The sequence below is a fragment of the Triticum aestivum genome, chromosome 6B (genome assembly GCF_018294505.1).
Source record: "Triticum aestivum cultivar Chinese Spring chromosome 6B, IWGSC CS RefSeq v2.1, whole genome shotgun sequence".
Taxonomy (NCBI): domain Eukaryota; kingdom Viridiplantae; phylum Streptophyta; class Magnoliopsida; order Poales; family Poaceae; genus Triticum; species Triticum aestivum.
Window position 1 is genome coordinate 334,742,311 of NC_057810.1, and position 13,753 is coordinate 334,756,063.

The following is a 13,753-nucleotide window of genomic DNA, read 5'->3' on the forward strand; positions in this document are numbered from 1 at the left end:
TTGCGATGGAGGGTCATTGGCAAGGTCTTCGAGGTTTTGAATTGAAGCCTCAGGGGACTCTAGACCTGCCACTCTGGCTCAGCATTTTTTGGGTCTTTGGAAGAGCTGCCCACCATTTGCTTTTTACCCGATTTGGCCACACCTCTGCAACAAGAATGCAAGAGTCTATAAGTATGTTATTACAAGATCATTTGTGAAAAAGTGAAAATATTTACCCATGGGAAATCTTGAAGACAGAAATTTGAGTTCTGGTTGAGTCGCCAGAAGAAGGTGGCGACCCTGGTAATCAGAGTCATAGGAATTAAGAGGATGTCTAATAAGACCAGCTTTGGGGAAAAGCAAAGTTGGATGGTGTGGTACCTCGGCTGAGCGTTTACGGGCAGAGGGTTCATTACTTAACCCGGCCAGTAACTCTCCTGAGCCGCCGCTCCGGGTCTGGCCTCTTGTATCATATTGAGCCTTCTTCAAAACAAAGTATGGATCTGAGTGAGCATCTGGGTGAGAAAACTTTACTTTCCGGACAACTCGCCGCAGTTTCTTTGAAGGATGGAGTCTGAACCAGATGAAATCGGAATTACCTCAGTATAATCTGCCCGGCTTGTATCCGTCTCTTCCTGTGAGGAAAGGGTGTCAACTAGTTCAATAAAGAGTCGACCAAGCGAGTCAAATTCCACCTCTGATGGGTTCTCAACATCGGCTGACTCGCCTACAACAACCAGTTTAGTGATGGTAACCGCCTTATTCTTCTTTGTTTTCTTGTTGGCCCGAGTCTTGCCCACGACAGTCTTTGGTTTTTTGGTCCAAAAGCGGAGTGAGCCTGAATGAGTGCAGAAAAGATTAAGCAAGGCATAATGTAGAGTTAAATCATAAGCCGCCCGTAAGATGAAGGGCGGGATAGCTGCAGCTAAGAGTTTACATATTTTAATTATGAACTACCCTAGCCATGGAATGAAGTAAACCTCAGGTTGTGCAAATTTGGAGGTTAAAGCTATAAAAGAATGAGCCAGAAAGGTATCTTTAGAATTCTTGGCGGGTTACAATTTTGTTGTTAAGCCACCTTTGTAAGTGAGAAGATGGCTCTCGGGTTCATTGACAATCTGGCGGTTTACAATGTTCATAGATAAGTCGGCTGGGTGTTAGCGGGTTATGAGGTTGTTGTTAAGCTTCCCGAACAGTGAATGGCGGGTAAATGATCTATGGATTCAAGGATTGCTGAAATTTTGCTAAGTGTTGGGCAAATAAATTTTACAGATCGCAGCTATAATTTATGATCTACGACGGTTCAGGAAAAGAAGAATAATTGTTAAACTTAAAGTGCAATAGCCCAAAAAAGTGGCATTCTGCGCATGGACTCTGAGGAAGAGGGTTCTGTTCAAAATGAAAAATAAGAGTTACGACAAGTACCGCCTCACTTCTTCCTCGCCTTTGGATTGGGTTACGTTTTGTAAGCAAGAGTTGGATGAACTTGGATGAATTTGGTCGAACGCCAATGAAATCGATGAACTAGGGCGTTTTAATGCAGATCTGTGAAAGGAGTAAGACGATACCTGATGGTGTTGATGAAGAGCAAACACACACTGCCGATTTCTGGTCACAATCAGGTTGATGCAGCGGCCTGGATGGAGCTGCTGGTGAAAATCGGTTGGAGCAACGGAACTCCAGCAACGGCAGACGACGGGAGGAGGAAGAAGAAGATGAGGCGCAGAGATAAAAAGTGAAAAGGGGACCCCTCATGCCTATTTATAAGGAAAGGTTGGTGAAACAGTAAATGGCATGCGCGGAAATCTTGGAGGCAATATAATTATCTTAATAGAGGAGGCGCCTTGATTCTCAGATTGATAGTTAATGCAAAAAGATCCATTGTGAAGTCATCAGTTTTTTTGGATTTATTTTACATGGCATCATGGCAGGTTACAAGGTCTGTTCAAAGGTTAAGGTTTTGGAAGGATTGAAGGAGTCTCACCAAATGGAGATGAAGATTGACATGAACAAGTTCAAATCAATCTGGGGCCTAATGTTGGGAATATAGCCCCGCGGTGTGACCCGCCCAGGAGGGTCTGGGTTACACTGTTGGCGACTCAATAAAAGAAAGTCCAGATAGGTCCAGGAAGATCATGAAGATTGGAGGCGGCTTACAAGGCGGGCCTATTGGAGGCCCAAGACCGGGTGACAGTGTCGAGACTCCGAGGTGTGAGCCGCCGCGATGGTGACTTTCCTTGCAAGGAAAGGCGACTTAGGACCCAAGTTGGTTAACTATTGTAAGCCCAGGGCCTCGACCTGTGTATATAAAGGCGAGATCCTGTGGCCGGTTAATTCAAGGAACAACCAATCGATAGCTAGGTCAAGAGATTCCGCTCCCTTGTAATCGATACTCAATCAATACAACTCGAAACATGACATAGGCTTTTACCTCATTGTGAGGGGGCGAACCTGGGTAAACCTTGTATCTTTCGTCCCTCTCAAACCCTTCAAGCTAACCTACGTTGCGATGGCTCCACACCTAATTCCTTTCACAAGGGCATCTGCCATGACAAAACCTCGACAATATCCATGGGTGCCTTCCATACAAACACTTTAAAAGTAATTTATTATTTGACAACATAAAGTAAATTTGTTTTGCATTTTGAGACTGGGCATCCCTATTACCGCTGCACTCTTGTCCAATGACAAGTGAAGAAACACTCATATTCAGAATAACACATCTAGCATGGAAAAATATTGGCCAGCCCATGCCGCTTCATGAGTGGCACGGGCACACAAAAAGAAATTTCGTTTTGAAAATTAGAGATGGCACATACATATTTACTTGGAACGGTATGGAAATACCAAATATAGGTAGGTACGGTGGACTCATTTGGCACAGCTTGGTTTAAGGATTTTTGATGCACAAGTACTATTCCCACTTAGTACAAGGAAAGGCTAGCAAATAGATTGAGAAGCAACCAACAAAAAAAAATGAAAATTCACATAAACAAGCATTGGACAAAACTAACACCGAATAATGCACCACAAGTAGGATGCAATTTCATTGCATAACTATTGACTTTCGTGCTTGCATAGGGAGTCACAAACCTTACCATCAATATTCTTACTAAAGCATAATTACTCACCAACATGACTCACATATTACTTCATCATATCTCAAAACTAGTACAAAGAATCAAGTTTATTTTGTCCAATGATCTACATGAAAGTTTTCATTATATCCCTCTTGGATATATATCACTTTGGGACTAGTTTAATATATTGCCATTGCCTATAACAAGTTCTCAAATGGATTGAAGTAAAGCATGAGAGAATTTCTTTTCTTCTCTCAAAATATTATATGTGACGCATGAGAAAATTCATTTTTTCTTCTCTCAAAATATTATAAGTGAAGCATGAGATAATTTCTTAAAAGTTTTACTAACTCTCAAATTAATCTAACTGGAGCATGAGAGTATTTATTCAAAAAATTAAAGCACCACCGTGCTCAAAAAGATTTAAGTGCAGCACTAGAGCAATTCCATAGCTCAAAAAATTTAAGTGAAGCACATAGAGAAATTCTAACAAATCATAGCATCACTATGGTTTATCAAATAGGTGTGTCCAGCAAGGATGATTGCGACAAACTAAAAAGCAAAACAAGTAAACGCTTATATAATACAAGACGCTCCAAAGAAAACTCATGATATGTGACGAATAAAAATATAGCTCCAAGTAAAATTACCGATGGTTGTTAGAAGAAAGAGGGGATGCCTTCCAGGACATCCCCAAGCTTAGTTTATTGGTTATCCTTGAATATTACCTTGGGGTGCCATGGGCATCCCCAAGATTAGGATTTTTTTACTCCTTATTCCTTCATCCATGGTGATCTCACCCAAAACGTGAAAACTTCAATCACACAAAATTTTACAAAACCTTTGCGAGATCCATTAGTATAATAAAACCAATCTTTTCTTTAAGTACTGTTGCAAACACATTCATATTTTGCTATTGCATTATACCTACTGTATTCTGACTTTACCATGGCTAAAACCCCCCATAGTCCATAGATTCATCACGCAACGAAAAATTCATCATGCACACAATACAACGAAAACAGAATCTGTCCAAAATAGAACAGTTTGTAAAGACTTGAATTTTACTCAAAAACTTCTGAAAATTTAGGACAACATAGGCAATTCATATATCAATATTGTGAAAAATTCATAGTTTTTTTGCGTCGCTCCAGTGCTTTTTAACAATTCTACTACTGGGCGTAAAAGTTCATGTATCAGCCAAAGCCATCCTAAAGGAATTACTTGGCACAAACACTAATTAAACATAAAAACACAATCATAACAGAGGCATAATTTTATGAACACACAAAACCGAAACAAAAAGGAAAAAGGAAAAAATGTTTTATTCATTGGGTTGCCTCCCAACAAGCGCTATTGTTTTATGCCCCTAGCTGGGCATAATAATTTTAATGATGCTCACATGAAAGACAAAAAATTAAAGCACAAAGAGAGCATCATATAGCATGTGAAAAACAAGTTTAAGTCTAACATACTTCCTATGCATAGGCATTTAATAGGGAATATTTTTATCAAGACAAGCAATTTATAGCATATGCAAATAGGAAGAAGGAGGCATTAATAATTTCAATGCAAAGGGAGGTGATTTAGTAACATGAAAAATTTCTACAACCATACTTTCCTCTCTCATAGTAATTACATGTAGGATCATAATCAAATTTAACAATATAGCTATCACATAAAATATTCTCGTCATGATCCACATGCATGCAAAGTTGACACTCTTCCTAAATAGTGAGATTCTCATCAACTAAAGTCATGACCTCTCCAAGCCCACTTTTATTAAAAAATTCATAAGATTGCCAAAGTAGTGGGATCATTATTACCTAGAGTTGACACTCTTCCAAACCCACTTGCAATCTTATTGCAAACACTATTGTCGATATCATATTCATCATGAGGCTTAAATAAATTTTCAAGATCATAAGAACAATCATGATCATTACAATAAGTAGTGGACATAGCAAAATTAGCATCCCCAAACATGGGATTTTGCATATTACTAGCACAATTGACATTAATAGAATTTGTAATATCATCATTGCAATCATGCTGTTCATTCAAGGAGTAATCATGAATCACTTTATAAATTTCTACTTTTAGCACTTCGTCCCAATTTTCAGATTCATGAATTTCAAGCAAAACTTCATAAAGATAATCTAGTGTAGTCAACTCATTAGCAATTGACTTATCATAATTGGATCTTCTAGAAAGATTAGCAAGTGGATGAGGATCCATATCAAAAGATTTTTAGCCAGCAAAGATGTAAGAAAATAGAAGGCACATGGCAACACAAGCAAAGATAGAAAACAAGAAAACAAGCAAAAAGGCAAACAAAAAGAAGGCAAATATTTTTGTGTTTTTTCTAAAAACATTTTAGAAGTGGGGGAGATGAAAACGAGAGGCAAATGGCAAATAAAGTAATTCAAGGAGATGAGAGTTTGTGCGTAGGAACCTGATAGATGTTGATGATGTCTCCCCGGCAACGGTGCCATAAATTCTTCCCGGTTGCTTGTATTTGCATTGTATTTCACCGAAGAAGGGAGGATGATGCAGCACAACAACGGTAAGTATTTCCCTCAGTTATGAAACCAAGGTTATCAATCCAGTAGGAGAACCAAGCAGCACTATGTACGTAGTACCTGCACACAAAGACCAAATACTTGCAACCCAACGCGTAAGAGGGGTTGTGAATCCCTCCTCGGTATCGAGATAGATAAAATTGTATGAGATTGGATAAATATATCTAGCAAAAACACAAAATAAAATAAATAAATAAATAGTACAGCAAGTTATATTTTTGGTTTTTGGAATAATAGATCTGGAAACAATATGATAGAAAATAGACCTGGGGGCCGTAGATTTCACTAGTGGCTTCTCTCGAGAAAATAACATACGGTGGGTAAACAAATTATTGTTGGGCAATTGATAGAAGAGCAAATAATTATGATGATATCCAAGGCAATGATCATGTATATAGGCATCACATCCAAGATTAGTAGACCCACTCCTGCGTGCATCTACTGCTATTACTCCACACATCGACCGCTATCCAGCATGCATCTAGTGTATTAAGTTCATAGTGAAATGGAGTAATGCAATAAGAACATTGACATGATGTAGACAATATCAATTCATGTAGGAATATACCCCATCTTTTTATCCTTATTAGCAACGATACAGGTGTGCCTCGCTACACCTTCTATCACTGGGTGAGGCCACCGCAAGATCTAACCCATCACAAAGCACCTCTTCCCATTGCAAGAAAAATCAATCTAGTTGGCCAAACCAAACCGAAGTTTGGGAGAAGAAATATGGGGCTATAATAGTCATGCAAATAAGAGATCAAAGAAGACTCAAATAATATTCAGAGATAGAACTGATCATAAACTAGCAATTCGTTGGAGCCCAACAAACACATCACAAAAATTCATTACATCAAATAGATCTCCAAGAACATCGAGGAGAACATTGTATTGAGAATCAAAAAAGAGAGAATAAGCCATCTAGCTACTTCCTACAGACCTGTAGGTTTGTGGTAAACTACTCACACATCATCGAAGGAGCACACATGAGGATAATAAACCCCTCAATGATCGTGTTCCCCTCCGGCAAGGTGCCGTAAAGGGCCTCTAGATTGGATCTTGTGGTTCTGGAACTTGCGGCAGCTAGCATTGTGTTTCGTCAACTCCTCTAGGATTACTGGAATATTTGGGTATTTATAGAGTTGAGAGGCGGTGGAAAGGATTCCCGAGGGCCCCACTACCCACCTGGGCACTCCAGGGGCCTTTGGCACCTTGATGTCTTGTGGGCCCATGGGCCTCCCCTCCTGTAGTTCTTTGGCTCTCAAGTAGTCTTCTGGGATGATTTTTTTTTCAAAAAAGTTTCATTGCGTTTGGACTTTGTTTGATATGGATATTCTACGAAGTAAAAAACAAGCAAAAAATAGCAACTCGCACTGGGCACTATGTCAATAGGTTAGTCCCAAACAATGATATAAAGTTGCTATAAAATGAATATAAGACATCCAAGAATGATAATATAACAGCATGGAACAATCAAAAATTATAGATACGTTGGAGACATATCAGTTTCCCAATCATACACGCATGCGTTGCCTTCATGTTTTTCTGTAACTTTTCCACTATCGTACAGTTTTACATTCAACTAGTGTATTTTTACTCTATTGTCCTGTCGTATCCTTAGCTCTTACATCATATCCCTCCGCCCGGTTTACATGTCACAGAAATGGATAAAAATGGATGTATCTAGAACTGAAATATGCCTAGACACATACATTTATTTCCGGATGGAGGGAATACATGTCTATATGTCATGCCTTTCTATTCTTCAATACCTATTACATCTCTATGTCGTAGCATGTTTTATAACTGAAGCACCATTCTTCTATATAAGGCATGCAAGGGCAAGATGTTAGAATCTGAAGGGATACAAACAAGGTATTTGCAAAAGATCCAAACACCAGGAGATAGTAAACCAACTCCAGTGTTCATAGATACTGCTATAGCACAGAGAAACCAACTGCTCTTGATAATAAGCAGATTCCAGTGGCTAGAGAATTAGTCCGCTCCAGTCCAGCAAAAATATGTCAACTCCATTCTAAGAAGCATGTATGTATCCTCGTACCATGAAATATTATAGCATTCAGATCATATTTTGTACATGTTTCTTACCAATCTCTCCTTTTCAAAATAAGCTTAAAGGATAGAAGACTTTCTAAATGGGATTGTGTTTGAGAAAAGTATCTTGCGGGAATTCTCTATGCTCCAATGCTGATATAAGTACCTATTGTATATCACTATATTTTTGCATCAGCTAATATTTTGTTAATCGGTGTGAATCCAACCTTTATCTGATGTAAATTTACTTGTAGCAAAATGTATAATTAAAGGCGACAATGTTGATTTTAGTGAGGAAAACTACCTGGTAGTTTTGCAAACTGAGTTGCATGAGGGTACTATCTCATATCATGCACATTACTAAATTGTAGTGTTGTGGTCTGACTGCCCAATCATTCATTGTGTCAATGTTGCTTTCCTATTACCTTACTGGCTGAAGATAGTTGTGCCTATTGTGTTAATTTGGTATAGGCTGGTGTGGTCTGGTTATCTAAACATTCATTGTGTCAATGTTGCTTTCCTATTATCTGACCTGGCCAATGATAGCAATGCTAGTTTGTTAATTTGGTGCAGGATGCTGAATATAAGAAGACAAACTCTGAAAACAGCAAGGCAACCCCATTGTTTCTTTCCAATAAATCTAGGGTACGTAATATGGCAATAACTCTTGATTAATTTGTTTGGTTCCACTCCTAATTTATTGATATGTAGTGGTCGAGACCCTCTCCACTATCAATAATACAAGCCTGCCAAAATTGCCATCTGAATCTATTTAGTTTCCTCTGTATCGAGTCCAACAGAAAAAATGTATGTCTGTGAACCAATTACTAGCTGAAGCAATGATTGAAATCGTGGAGGAATCAGAGGTGCACATTCTTGCACATCAACAACCGATCAATATTTTCAGAGATAGTGTAGCAAAGAAGGAAGAAGTTGCTCACATGCATATGGGCGTCATCCGCGCTGAGGTTGTAGATCATTAAGTTCTGTTCATTTATTTGCACTAGCATCTTGCCCGGTGGATGTAATTTCCTGTAATATATGCTGGATGTGCTACATTTTCCTTGTATGACGTACATTTGCTTAGCGTGCCTCGCATTCCAGCTAACTAGTCACTAGGAAGCCAAAAAAGCAGTGAAATTAATAGCTAGCACGAACCGTCGTAGGCCCTATATGAAGCATAGCGACCCACTACCCTTAGTGGGCCCCCCTAATGCGCTCGCAGGGGCCAAAAAATATTTAGGCGTTTGATTCATCGGTTTTGGTCCTGTCCAGAAATGCTCAACTTTGTTTTATTGGGCCTACAGACATGTTCTAACTTTAGCGGGCCCAATAATTGATGGACCGTAAACAGGATGAAAGCTCCATTGGGCCGCTATAATTGAAATGAGCCAACCGTTAATGCTTGGCCCAGTTACCTCTCAGGTCATTAACAGGCCGAAATCGAAGTGGGCAATAAGTGGGCCCATTCGATTTCATAGGCCGTTAACAGGAGGATACTAAGGTCAGGCTATATATGGCCTAACTGTATTGTGGGCCTTTAGCATGCCGAAAGAGACAACGAGCTGGTATTAGACCATAAAGAACATGGGCCGCTAAGAGGCCGAAAGTCAGGTCAGACTGTATATGGCCCAACTGTGTTGTGGGCCTTTAGCAGGCCGAAAGAGTAATTGGGCTAGTATTAGACCATGAAGAGCATGGGCCGTTTAGAGGCCAAAACTCAGGTTGGACTGCAAATGGCCCAACTCCTTTATGGGTTGTTAACAGGCGCAAAGAAATACCAGGCTGTAAATTGGCCCAACACCTAAATGGGTCGCTAAAAGGCCGAAAGACGTACATCCTGAAAATTGGCCTATCCCTTGAATGGGCTGTTAACAGGACAAAACTACGTCAGGCCGATACTGAGCCCAAATATATAGCGGTCTATGATGACCCACAAGTATAGGGGATCAATCCTAGTCCTTTCGATAAGTAAGAGTGTCGAACCCAATGAGGAGCAGAAAGAAATGACAAGATGTTTTCAGCAAGGTAATGTCTGCAAGCACTGAAATTATAAGTAACGAGTAGTTTGATAGAAAGGTAATTTGTAACAAGCAAGTAACGGTGGTGGTAACAAAAGTGCAGCAAGGTAGCCCAATCCTTTTGAGGCAAAGGACACGCTAAAACAGTCTCTTATGATAAGCAAAGTGTTCTTGAGGGTACACGGGAATTTCATCCAGTCACTTTCATCATGTTGGTTTGATTTCTGTTTGCTACTTTGATAATTTGATATGTGGGTGGACCGGTGCTTCAGTGTTGTTCTTACTTGAACAAATCTCCTACTTATGATTAACCCCCTCGCAAGCATCGTCAACTATGAGTAAAGTATTAAGAATAAATCTAACCATAGCATTAAACTTTTGGATCCAAATCAGCCCCTTACGGAATAGCGCATAAACTACAGTTTAAGCTTCTGTCACTCTCGTAACCCATCATCTAAGAACTACTCCACAATGCATTCCCTTAAGACCAAGTACGGTGAAGTGTCATGTAGTTGACGTTCACATGACACCACTAAGGGAATCACAACATACATACCATCAAAATATCGAACACATATCAAGTTCACATGATTACTTGCAAGAAGATTTCTCCCTGACCTCAAGAACAAAAGTAACTACTCACAAATGATAATCACGCTCATGATCAAAGGGATATGAAAGAGCATAATGGATCTGAACATATAATATTCCACCAAATAAACCATATAGTAATCAACTACAAGATGTAATTAACACTACTAGTCACCCCACAAGCACCAATATATAGTTCCAGTACAAAGATTGAACATAAGATTTGAACTAGGGTTTGAGAGGAGATAGTGCCGATGAAGATGTTGATGGATATTACCCTCCCCAAGATGGGAGAGTTGTTGGTGATGATGATGACGCTGATTTCCCCCTCTAGGAGGGAAGTTCCCCCGGTGGAATAGCTCCAATGGAGGGCAAAAGTGTTCCTGCCCAAGTTCCACCTCGAGACGGCGGCGCTTCGTCTTGAAAGTCCTCTTGTAAGTGCATCTAGTGCCCATTAGTAATTTTGGTGTATTGAAGACTTATAGGTTAAGGGACTAATATGTTTGTGAGTGTACACAGGCTCTATAAGTCGATGAGGACTTTGATATTTTGGATGAAAGTTGACCCCTAAAAATGTATGTCTTCAGCTGAAGACTTTGGTTCTCCTGATGATTTTGAAAGTGAAGAAATTGCTGTTACCTTGAAGACTTGGATATTCATGCGAGGATTATGAAGCGTCAAGACTTTCGTTCTCGTAGTTTCATTTTCTCTTTCTTTAGTCATAGGAAACACCGTACTGTTAAGGGGGGTCGAGGTAATACTAAGGAAAGTGATTTCCAAGTGATGCTCATCTCAAAATCCTACACCTACCCAATCCCTTCGAGTGAAGCCATTGGAAATCTCATATCAGCTTAGTCAATTTCTTCAGTGATAGAGACGAAGATCTTCTGGTCTCTGAGGAATCTGTTCTAACTGAGGAGTTAGGAATTCGCCAGTGTGGATTTCCTACACAGTGAGGAACATGATAGCCACGAGGACTTTGAACCTCAAATATCCGATCGTTGTTGTGCTATGCGCTAGCTGTCCTAAAATACCTACCCACCTAATTGTCATATTATTGAAGGGAATTTATGTCTTATCATGTCGGGCTACTCCCTAGGCTATAAATATCCGCCCCCTAGAACCACTAGCTGGTTGGCTTCTCCGAGAGAAACTAACACTTGTCATTGAGAGCATCCCATCCTCCGAGGACTTTGAGCGAAAATCATCGAGTGAGGAAAAACTTAAAACCAAAACACCAAAACCCAAAGTGATTGAGCATCAGTGAAAACATTTTCTTGTATGGAACCGATGCTTGTTACCTTCGAGGACTGTGTATTCTCCAAACGGTTAGGCGTCATGGTCTGAGCATGCAAGAGGAATTGTGGATTGCCGAGTGAACAAGTCTGTGAAGGTTTGTGTCGGCGTTCTGGATACGGGGGTACCCATACTTACCTGCCTGCGGCCCATCTGGTGGCTCCATCGATGGCCTGGTACGGCCCAGCTTCAACATCAACAATTCAAGACCCTCACGAGGGGCCAAGCCTCGCGAGGCAGATGACACCAAGACCTCCAAGGGGATCGGCCCCCTCAGGGTGGCTCCCGAGGAGTAGAGATTTCTATGCAAGGTCCACCTCGCGAGGTTCGGCTGAAGTGAGCCATGACGACCAAGGCCAGGCGGGCGCAGAGTACTAGTTTCCCTTTCGGTGCAAAGGAAGCAAGCAGCAGGCGCTGAGTCCCGAGGAATCAACCAAAGGTTTCCATTCTGGTGCAACAAGAGCAAGACCACTAGGACGGCAGGACGGAAGTCACCAACGAGCCCACCGCAGCGTCACGGCCAGCAGCTTTTACAGGCAAAGACCATATTAGTCAAGATAGTACGTACTTGTTGTCTCCCTACAAATTTGGCCATTGTGTGATCCCTTCCCGCCTACATTTGGGGGAGGACCAAGGCCACTATAAATAGGACCTAGCCACCACCAACCGTGGGGATCCATTCCACCCTCACCACCTCACCAGCTCACTTGAGTTCAAGAACACGCTTCCTGAGGCTGCTCTGCACTATACTAGTTCTTCCTCAGCCCCTCGAGGCAAATCCACCACAAAGCAGGAGTAGGGTTTTACACCTCAAGGTGGCCCGAACCTGGGTAAACTGTCGTGTCTTCCTTTCCCTTCGAGCTCGATGCGATAGGCTATGATATTAGCGAGTAGGCAGGCGTGGCAGGTTGAGATCTCCGCCAGCACCCAAGAGTTTGAACCTCTCAAGGGTTTGCGGAACCCGAAATCCAACATTTGGCGCGCCGGGTAGGGGTGTGTCAGAGATCCGCCGCTTCATTCGCCACATTCTGCCGCCGGCTCCGATGGAAGGCGCTCCTCTGTCGACTAGGCCGTTGTGCACCTTTGGGGAGCCATGGGCCTCCATGCTTTCACCCCCGCCATGCGGCGGGTGAAGTGGCCACCCAAGTTCAGGCCAGAGATGCCACCCCACTATGACGGCGTGGCGGATCCGGCTGGCTTCCTCCAGGCATACGAGGAGGCAGTTTGGGCAGCCAGCGGGGACAATAAGGTGATGGCCAACTTGCTCACCATGGCCCTCATGGGCGTGCCACACGCCTGGCTGCTCGGCTTGCCGGGGTCTTCCGTGGCCTCCTAGGAGGAGTTGCACGACCTCTTCATCACGCACTTCATGGCACCGGCGCCTCTCACTGTCGTAGCTCTCCTAGGTGGCTCGGGGGCACCACCCTCCGATCGCCACATCAAGAAGTTCTACCGCTAGGTGGGTACCACCCAAGTGCAGCCGGGGGCTCCCCCGGGCTGGGCGGCACCCAAGGCCGACCTCACCTTCGGCCCAAAAGATCACCCCGCTACCCCGGCGGGAGCAGGCGCACACCCGATGCTCTGCACCCCCACCATCTGCAACGTGGAAGTCACCAAGACCCTCATCGACGGCGGAGCCGGCCTAAACATGCCCTCCATGGAGGCATTCATCTTGCTTCACGTGCCCCACGGCCGACTCCGTCCCACCAAGCCCTTCTTCGGGGTCGGCAACGATTCTACCAGCCCCGTGGGGCAATTCTGCCTTCCTGTCACTTTCGGGACCCGCGACAACTACCGCACCGAGCTCATCGACTTCGACATCGCTCGGATCGACCTACCATACAACGCCATCCTTGGGTACCCAGCCCTTGCCAAGTTTATGGCAGCAACTCATCGAGCCTACAACCTCATGAAGATGCCAGGTAGCAGCGGCGTCCTCACCGTGGCTGGGGACACCAAGGACGCACTGCAGACCCTTAAGCTTGCCTTCAGGACTGCGACGTTCGTGAAGTCGAGCGAGAAGGGGGGTGTCGGTGCCAAAACCGGCGGATCTCGGGTAGGGGGTCCTGAACTGTGCGTCTAAGGCTAATGGTAACAGGAGGCGGGGGACACGATGTTTACCCAGGTTTGGGCCCTCTCGATGGAG